Below are 8,278 nucleotides of genomic sequence, written 5' to 3' on the forward strand. Positions count from 1 at the left end.
TGTATAATCTCAAAAGTCAAGTTCAGAAACAAAAAATGGGCTGCATTTCCCTAACTTCAGAGTCCACAGTCCTTGAATATTGTAGAAGGGAAGAATGAGTATGACATGACAAAACTGTCCCATAGATATAACCAGACAGCAGCTTACAGAAGTCCATATTTGGAGGCTTTTCCTGCTGTTCTATTGGCCAGAATCTGGCCAATGGAGCAGCAGGAAGCCATACGTGGGACAGGGAGCCTGAGAGTAGCATGGGGTGCAAAAAGCAGACTCGGCTGTCATCTTGCCCATGAAGGAACCACTGCTACCATGGCCGTGTCCCCCCTGCTCTGTGCACTGCTTTGCCCCCACCTTGTGCTACCTGCGTGCACTGTGCACTTGCATCCGCCGGAGAGTCCCATGGGGCTGCTGGAGTCCATCATCGGCCTGAGCACCTTCTTCCTGGTGCTGGTGGGCTAGCAGCCAGCCTGGAGAGGTACAGGAAGCACAAATGAGCAGGTCAGTTCCCATCCGCGCCCAGATCCGCCAGCCGGATGGACTCCCTCTGCTCCTGGCAAGGCATGGCCTCCATTCCACACTCAGCCCTTGGGCCCATGACCCGTGTGGAGCAGTGGCTGGCTGCTATGTGGGAGTGACTCGCATCTGTTACAATAAATAAACCCTGTTACGAACACTAGGAAAAAAAGTAAGTACCAGACCCTGTACCCCCCACCCCTCCATGCAGAGGCCCTGAACCCCCACCCTGCTCCTGCATCCTCCCCCCAGCCAAACACCCACTCCACACCGTGCTCTTGCACCCTACCTCCCACCTGGATCTTGCACCCCCATCCTTATCCCACTCACTGGTCACTTTGAAGTAGGAATAAGAGCCTCCGGAAAAGGGCGCTTTTTCCGGAGGATCGGGGCCAGTCTAGACGCTCTTTTCCGGCTTTTTTAAAAGCCGGAAAAAAGCGGCGGACATTTTAATTTAAATGCCGCGGGGGATATTTAAATCCCCCGCGGATTTCCCTACGACGACTGGTGAAATTTACATGCCCCTTCCAGAAGAGGGGCCAGTGTAGACGTAGCCTGGGTGTGTGGTGCACATGCAGGCCGGCCCCATGCATGTGGCGCATGCGCGGCCCCGCCCCCAGACACGCGGTGCCCTTTACCACTCCAATCAGGCGCCCCACCATATGTTTGTGCCCCAGGCAGCTGCCCGGCTGTCCCCCCCCTTAATCTGGCCCTGCATAACAATCCTGCACTCCCCACACCATAGCCCTGAGTCCATCATATACCTAAATCCATTGCCCCAAGCCCTTCATACATCTCAATCCAGACTCCTGCACCCCCACATCCCCAGCCTCATGCCATAAGATCGGCAGAAGACAGACTGAATGTGTGCATGAAGCTGGATTTGACCAGTTATGATGTAAACTTTGCTATTCAGCTGTTGTCTGTAACTTATTCCAATAATCCTGGTAACCTGACCCTACCTGCCTCCTGTTACCTGACTCTTACATCACTCTCTAGCCCCTCGTGGTGCATGACTACATAGCAGAGAAAAATCTGCAGCTGACCCAAGCCCACCAGCTCAGGTTGTGGGGCTGTTCATTCCTTTGTAGACTACTAAATTCAGGATGAAATCCAAGCTCTGGGACCTTCCCAGCATGTGGGGTCCAAGAGGCCAGGCTTCAGCCCAAGCCAAGACATCTACACAATAATGAAACAGCCCCACAGCCTGAGCTCCGTGAGCCTCAGTTGGCTGGCACAGGCCAGGCATAGGTCTCTAGCTGCTGTATAGATGTACTCTTGGACTCTAGTAATAGAAATGTAACTGTGTTAGTCTGGTGTAGCTGAAACAAAAAACAGGACTATGTAGCACTTTAAAGATAACAAGATGGTTTATTAGGTGATGAGCTTTCATGGGCCAGACCCACTTCCTCAGATCAAATAGTGGAAGAAAATTGGCACGACCATATATACCAAAGGATACAATAAAAAAAATGAACACTTATGAAAAGGACAAATCAAATTTCAGAACAGAGAGGGGATGAGAGAGGGAGGTAAATGTCTGTGAGCTAATGATATTAGAGGTGATAATTGGGGAAGCTATCTTTGTAATGGGTAAGATATAGCGTCTTTGTTGAGACCTAGGTGTAAAGTGTCAAATTTAAGCATGAATGATAGTTCAGAGGATTCTCTTTCAAGTCTGGTGTTAAAAGTGTCTTTGAAGCAGGATGCAGGTAGTTAAGTCCTTGAGACAATGCCCTTTCTGGTTAAAATGACAAGAAACTATTTTTTCTTTGTGATCCTGTCTAATGTCTGTTTTATGTGCATTGATTCTTTGGTGAAGTGTCTGAGACGTTTGTCCAATGTACATAGCAGACGGACACTGTCGGCACATGATAGCATAAATTATATTTCTGGATGAGCAGGAATATGTGTTCTTGATCTTATAACTGAATTGGTTAGGTCCAATAATGGTTTCAGCAGAGTGAATATGTGGACAAAGTTGGCAACAGGTTTTGTTGCAAGGGAAAGTTCCAGGGTTGGTACCACCCTAATACCAATGTAGAACGCATTTTTCATAGCTTTTTCTGAAGAAGAAAAAAAAAAGCTGTAGTGTAGATCTAGCCATAGTTAATGTCACTGCTAGTATGGCAACAGTGTGTGGCTTTGTTTTGAACAAGTTGCGAAAAGCACCAGGTCTGTGTGCCACCTGAGAATGACACATGTTGTTATTCAACCAAGACCTGCAAACTCCAGGAGTCAAAAGATTCTGAAAAAATCTTTTACCTCAACATACGTATAAATAGGAATCAGTGTTTCAAAAGTGGTGTGTGCATGTTGTGGTGGGTACAAGAAGTATATTTATAGTGTTTTTATACTTAGGGCCAGATTTTGTCCTCATTTACATCTGTGTAAATCCGGAGTAATTCCATTGAAGTCAGTGGAGTTGTTCCAGCAACACGAGTGAAGCAGAACAAGATTTAGCCCAGTATTTGTATATTTTTAAAGTGTTGTCACATTTTAAAAGAAAATGTGCCAAAACATTTCATAGGAGCAATAACATATATTGTACATCACCAGACAGCTGAGGTATGTGGGGATTTTGCATAATTGCTGCATCCTCCTCCCTCAGGATATGCTGTTTAGAGAATTTCAGATGCAGTTATGTTTCTTTGTTCTAAAAACAATCCCCATCCTGTTATACATTTTCAATTTGCCTGCCTTGAATTGTTTGAATACTAATATTAGCACTAACGTAATGCATTCTTCTGTAGATAGATCTTAAAGTGCTCTGCAAAGAAGGCTCTGTCATTTCTCCCCTCTTAAAAATGGAGAGGTTTTATGACATACACAAGGACACTTATTGAGCCAATGGCAGGTCTTCCGAGTTCAGGTTCAGTGTTCTAAAGGCAGCACTGAGTAGAAGGGAAACATAATTTAGCTGTATCAGGCTAATGAAAGTCATTGAATTTTTGTGTGCCAGTCATATCCCTAAATTAGGTGCCTAAAGAACCAGTTCAACTCAGCTCCCAAAATCATTGAAACTGAGATGTCAGAGATCTATTAGGTCATCTTGTTCATGTATATAGCCATTTTAAATACATATGTTTCACTGTGAAGTGTACACCATAGAAATTTTGCAGCTAAAAAGCTGCATGGTAAATTCCTAGACAGGTGGATTATGAGGGGTAATAAATAAACCCTGGCTAGTGAAGTCAGAACTACTTTAACATTAACAGATGCCTGGAGCAATGAATTAGTGTTTTAAAGGTTTTGCATAATGTCTGCAGCAGTAAAATGTAAAGAGGAATCTGTTTTTCCCACCTAGCACCATCTGTTATTTATAACCATCAGTAATAGCTAAATTGTTCCTGTTAGTTACAGGAGCAAATTAGTTTTATTTTTAATTGTTTCTCCCCTCATGTGGTAGGTATTTTATATGAGGATAAGAACTGTGATCACTTGGAAGAGAAGTGGAAAGTTAGGACTTTTCCACATATCCTGATACTAGGTATAAATCACCTTTCTTTATATAGGGAAACTAGTTATAAATAACTCAGTAGGTAGCCTTTCACTAAAAGTGTGCTCCAGCTACTAGAAAACTTGTCATTCAGCAAGACTTCCTGCTATTATGATTAATCCATACGGTTTTATAATCCTTCGTTAACACTTTGCCCAGTGTATTTAATGGACTATGCCCACCCAGTTTTTCTTGTGTAAAATACTGCATTGATTTCAGTGGGGAGTTTGGATTAGAAATTGACAGCACAAGCCAGTCCAGTGTGTGTAATTCCTAGTGCTCTACGCAACAGTGGTTAGTCTGTTTCAGATCTGATCTTTTAAGTGGCTCTTCATTGCTGTCCTTCAGCTCCTGGGCTTTCTCCTTGTCTTCAGGGATGAGAGACAGAGAATTTAGGTACACACTTGTGGCCCAGAGAAAGGGGCTGAGTCAAAGGACAGATTTTCAATAGGTGAGATACTCTTTCAGTCCACCTGAGGGAGCTGGATGGCTGGGACCCTCACTGGGAAGCTTAATACTGGTCAAAAGAAAGTGGAAAGAGGGCTATGGCTCTGCTCCTCTCTTCATGCTGACCTGTGGAGCTGGCTGGCTAAAGAAGGAAGAGGATGCTACCTTGCACCCTTGATGGACCATCCAGCAGACACTCTAAGTCTGCTCAGTGGTGGCTGTGAGCTACGTTTCCTGTAAGCTGTGTGCCTGTGTGGCTGCTCAGGAGAGATTCTGATGCCACCCAGCTGATCAGCAGAGCACCCTCAGCTAGTTTTTCTGTTTCTACTGGCGGTGCACATCCACATGTGTCGGTGCACATATAATTTATTCTGTACATGGATGGAAAAAATCCACACATGGATGGAAGAGATTATCGAGAGCATTGACTGTGATGTCTCAGAAAATCAGGTAGTTCAGTTTGGGCAGCCAAAATTAGTTGAATGCCTTTGCAAATGTTATAATTTTCCCAACCAGCAGGCCTCAGTACTGTACATGTGCTGTAGTCTCTCTTCAGGGAAGCTTCCTCTCTGTTATGCTCTCCCGTTTGCTCTTTTATCCTTTTAATTTCCTTCTTTCTTAACGGCAAGTCAGGTCAAATTACCAAGGTTTCCTATTGCAGGCAGCAGCTCCATGTGGAAGGAGGAATTCTTGCCTAATGGTGCGACACAGCTTCGCTGACTTGTGAATGTTCTCAGCACTGGCTGGCCCATGTGCAGTTAGCATTCTCTCCCCAATTTCTGTGGGAATATCAGCACTGCTGCCTCAGCAGGGAAATGGCTTTTCACCTCCAGGCTTTCACATAGGGCCATTATTGTGATTAGAAAAGGAATCATTTTATAAAGATAATACAGTAAAACCTGTGTTATCTGGCACGCCCAGGAATTAGGGCGTGCTGGTAACCTAAAAATTCTGAGTATCTGAGGGGCGGGGGGCAGGAGCTGTGTGGTGCCTACGGAGGGCATTTGGGAGCCACAGGAGCTATGCAGGGGCTGGGATGTGGCCTGCTGGGGGGGCCACCAGCCGCAAGAGAGGGGGTTGGGATGCAGCCTAGTGAGGGGGAATGGAATGCGAGGGGCGAGGGGAAGAGACGGCGGAGGCCATGAGGGGAGCCAAGATGCTTGCTGCATGCTTCCGGCTGCCGTTCGCCCCTCCCCCAGGTACGTGCTGCACACTCGTCTGAGGAGTGGCCTGGCACTTAAAGGGGCAGTTTCCTTTTTTTGTTTTTTGTTTTGCTTTTCCCGGCATCAGAAATTTGCTGGTTTCTACAGTTTTCCGGATGCCTAAGTTCCAAATAGCGCAGGTTTTACTCTACTTGGCATTTCCATGGCAACTTCCTTCCCAAGATCTCAAACCACCTTTCTTGGCTAAATGAATGACATGAGGAGGTGTGTACTTCAGGACCACACTGTTTCTCTTTTTACTTGTTTTATGCCAGCAGAACTCCACTGACTTCACAATAGTTACTCCTGACTATGCTGTGAGGAAAATCGGCCACAGCATATGAAAAATGCCATCTTCAACAATGGGCACTGACGAAGAGCAAGGATCTTAGGTTTGTAAAGAAGTTAATACTACAGACTTTGGAATTACAACCTCTCCTCCCCACAGTTTGTATGTTTCATACTCTGGTAAGCAAATACAATGATGTTGAAACCTTTTAAAATATTTTTTATATTTCCCCCCTGACGTACAACTGTTTCATGCTTTCTGATCACAACATTTGTGAATATCAAAATAACATAGGGAAGAGGTTCCCAATTTGAATTCTGCGTACTGCAGTGGTTTGCCGAGCACTTGCTGGTAGTCTGTAGCAAGACAGAGCTGATCACATAATGCTGGCTCACCTTTGCTTTGAGCTGCTAAAACACATGAATAGTTTCTAAGTAAACAGTTGCTGTGATTGCTAAAAGGATGATGTATGATCATGAATGGGAATGGTGCTGTTCCTCACAACTGTGAATAGGAGATAGAGTGGTCCCTGGAGCACTTTCTTTAAGTGGTTCACCTTATAAGAATGTTTGGGAATGTGATAGGGTATATTAGGCCCAAAGACAGCCCCCCCCCCCCCCAGGAGCCCTTACAGTCCTACATATGCCATTCCTGAAAGGAGCAGTAGAGAAGTCCTCCAGGTTGCCTACCATGGCTGTGGGGGAAGCAGCCAATCAGAGGGAGTTAGCAGGGAGCAGCCAGTCCAGGCCTGGCAAGGACATGTAAAAGAGCTTCAGGGCTCACTTGAGCCAATCAGTTGCTACCTGGAGCTGGCGGAGTGTGGAGGGTATTCCTGGCTGGCTGAAGGAGGTACAGGACCATGAGCAGAGATTTTTGCAGGCAGGGATAAAGGAAGCAAGAAGGTGCTCCTGGTTGGCTGCTGGGACTGAATACAATACTTCAGTCCTGTTGTAAGGGTAAAGTGGTTGTGAAGGTGCTGGGGCTACAGAGAAATGGCCCAGGGAACTGTAGTAGCAGTGCAGTTTAGTTAAAGCAGGGGTGGGGAACCTCAGGCCTGGGTGCCAGATGCAGCCCCTGGCTTGCCTGGATCTGGCTCACAAAGCTCAAGACTCCCCCCAGCATTGGGGAGCCTGCACTGGTGCTCCAGCCCCATCCTCCCTGACTCATTTTTCTGTGGGTCAGCACAGAAGGTTTCCCACCCCTGGGTTAAAGGGATCTAGTGAATGGCTACTATTTGTACGGTACCTGAGCTAGGACCTGGAGTAGTGGGCAGATGCCAGTCCCCCTATTAGCCACTGTGGAAGTGGCCTGAACCTTGATCTGTGCTAGAAGGGGAACTTAACAGGTAGGTGGTCCAGCTGGAGATTTAGACTAGAAAGGGCCAGAGTGTGCAAAGAGTGACTAGAGAGGAAGCCCTGGGGACAAGGCTCCATACCAGGGTTGAGAGACATTTGATGGTTGCAAGACTGATAAGGATTGAACTTATGGACGGCTACAGGAAGAGGGTATCATGACAGGTCCTGTTGGATTTTTGACCCCCAAAGTGGCTAGAAAGTTGAGTCACTGAACACTCACTTGAACTGAGAAAAAAGCAGCCTCATGCCCCACTTGACCAGTGGGCACTCTGCTGAGGCGAGTGCACACCCCCATCACAGGGAACCTCAGTGAAAGAGTATCTTCTGGTCGATCGAGCTAAAATGTATTCAAAATACTGACTTTTTTACGGATCACTTTTTGTTTCGTTCTTTATTTTACAAATATGGCCCTGTTTTTGCAGCAGGTTCTTCTACAGAGCCCACTTCATACAAAGATATCTTTAAAAACATACAAAACAAACTTATTTTGTATTTCTGAGCCATTACATTACAATTTTAAAAATGTTGCAAAAATGTTAACGTATATAATCTTTACAACCAGAACATCCCTTTTTTTCATTTACTGTGTTTCTCCATCAACAATCCTATTAAAATGCATTACAGTTTATCTGTACTCTTACTAACTGTCCATATGAAAAATATTTCTTGGTTATAGCCAGTGTTCTCCTTAGTTTTTTCCATCCATGTGCAGAATAATTTTAATTATGTGCAGTGAGGCGTGTAGATGTGCACTACCAGCAGAAACACATGTAGCTGGCTTGGCTTCTCTGTTAATCAGCTAAGCAGCATTTGAATCTCTCCTGAGTGGCCACTCAAGCACCCAGGCTATGTCTACACTACGGGTTTTCTCGGCAAAAAATATGCTAATGAGAGGCTCAGTTGCATGAGTCGCGATCTCAATTGCATATTTTCTGCCGATCCAGTTTTGCACTGGGTTTTTTTTGCAAAAACAAGC

The sequence above is a fragment of the Pelodiscus sinensis genome, chromosome 10, assembly GCF_049634645.1.
Source record: "Pelodiscus sinensis isolate JC-2024 chromosome 10, ASM4963464v1, whole genome shotgun sequence".
Classification (NCBI taxonomy): Eukaryota; Metazoa; Chordata; order Testudines; family Trionychidae; genus Pelodiscus; species Pelodiscus sinensis.